The following is a 2,457-nucleotide window of genomic DNA, read 5'->3' on the forward strand; positions in this document are numbered from 1 at the left end:
GCGCTGGGTGACCGGTATGGATTTAGTGACAGAATTAGACTTGGAAATGCACAGAAGCGTGTGTGTGAAGTTATTCTGAATGACCCAATGTGCACCTTGAATATTATATACCCTTTTTGGGATAGATTTCAAATAGCTCTGATATAGCAGGAACCACTAAATTATGAAATTGCTAAATTGGGAATTGTACTTCAACCCAGAACAAAAAATGTGCTTTGACGGGCACTAAATAACTTTCCCAGCTACAACAGGACAGCGGTAACGAGAGATTTAGAGGGATTTAAATTTGAGGCCTAGTATTTAGGCGCTGGGTCACCGGTATGGATTTAGTGACAGAATTAGACTTGGAAATGCACAGAAGCGTGTGTGTGAAGTTATTCTGAATGACCCTATGTGCACCTTCAATATTATATACCCTTTTAGGGATAGATTTCAAATAGCTCTGATATAGCAGAAACCACTAAATTATGAAATTGCTAAATTGGGAATTGTACTTCAACCCAGAACAAAAAATGTGCTTTGACGGACACTAAATATCTTGCCCAGCAACAACAGTACAGCGGTGGGTAACGAGAGATTTAGAGGGATTTAAATTTGAGGCCTAGTATTTAGGCGCTGGGTGACCGGTATGGATTTAGTGACAGAATTAGACTTGGAAATGCACAGAAGCGTGTGTGTGAAGTTATTCTGAATGACCCAATGTGCACCTTGAATATTATATACCCTTTTTGGGATAGATTTCAAATAGCTCTGATATAGCAGGAACCACTAAATTATGAAATTGCTAAATTGGGAATTGTACTTCAACCAAGAACAAAAAATGTGCTTTGACGGGCACTAAATAACTTTCCCAGCTACAACAGGACAGCGGTAACGAGAGATTTAGAGGGATTTAAATTTGAGGCCTAGTATTTAGGCGCTGGGTCACCGGTATGGATTTAGTGACAGAATTAGACTTGGAAATGCACAGAAGCGTGTGTGTGAAGTTATTCTGAATGACCCTATGTGCACCTTCAATATTATATACCCTTTTAGGGATAGATTTCAAATAGCTCTGATATAGCAGAAACCACTAAATTATGAAATTGCTAAATTGGGAATTGTACTTCAACCCAGAACAAAAAATGTGCTTTGACGGACACTAAATATCTTGCCCAGCAACAACAGTACAGCGGTGGGTAACGAGAGATTTAGAGGGATTTAAATTTGAGGCCTAGTATTTAGGCGCTGGGTGACCGGTATGGATTTAGTGACAGAATTAGACTTGGAAATGCACAGAAGCGTGTGTGTGAAGTTATTCTGAATGACCCAATGTGCACCTTGAATATTATATACCCTTTTTGGGATAGATTTCAAATAGCTCTGATATAGCAGGAACCACTAAATTATGAAATTGCTAAATTGGGAATTGTACTTCAACCCAGAACAAAAAATGTGCTTTGACGGGCACTAAATAACTTTCCCAGCTACAACAGGACAGCGGTAACGAGAGATTTAGAGGGATTTAAATTTGAGGCCTAGTATTTAGGCGCTGGGTCACCGGTATGGATTTAGTGACAGAATTAGACTTGGAAATGCACAGAAGCGTGTGTGTGAAGTTATTCTGAATGACCCTATGTGCACCTTCAATATTATATACCCTTTTAGGGATAGATTTCAAATAGCTCTGATATAGCAGAAACCACTAAATTATGAAATTGCTAAATTGGGAATTGTACTTCAACCCAGAACAAAAAATGTGCTTTGACGGACACTAAATATCTTGCCCAGCAACAACAGTACAGCGGTGGGTAACGAGAGATTTAGAGGGATTTAAATTTGAGGCCTAGTATTTAGGCGCTGGGTCACCGGTATGGATTTAGTGACAGAATTAGACTTGGAAATGCACAGAAGCGTGTGTGTGAAGTTATTCTGAATGACCCTATGTGCACCTTCAATATTATATACCCTTTTAGGGATAGATTTCATATAGCTCTGATATAGCAGAAACCACTAAATTATGAAATTGCTAAATTGGGAATTGTACTTCAACCCAGAACAAAAAATGTGCTTTGACGGACACTAAATATCTTGCCCAGCAACAACAGTACAGCGGTAACGAGAGATTTAGAGGGATTTAAATTTGAGGCCTAGTATTTAGGCGCTGGGTGACAGGTATGGGTTTAGTGACAGAATTAGACTTGGAAATACACAGTAGCGGGTGTGTGTGAAGTTATTCTGAATGACCCAATGTGCACCTTCAATATTATATACCCTTTTAGGGATAGATTCCAAATAGCTCTGATATAGCAGGAACCACTAAATTATGAAATTGCTAAATTGGGAATTGTACTTCAACCCAGAACAAAAAATGTGCTTTGACGGACACTAAATATCTTGCCCAGCAACAACAGTACAGCGGTAACGAGAGATTTAGAGGGATTTAAATTTGAGGCCTAGTATTTAGGCGCTGGGTGA

Source organism: Bufo gargarizans, chromosome 6 (genome assembly GCF_014858855.1).
Source record: "Bufo gargarizans isolate SCDJY-AF-19 chromosome 6, ASM1485885v1, whole genome shotgun sequence".
NCBI lineage: Eukaryota > Metazoa > Chordata > Amphibia > Anura > Bufonidae > Bufo > Bufo gargarizans.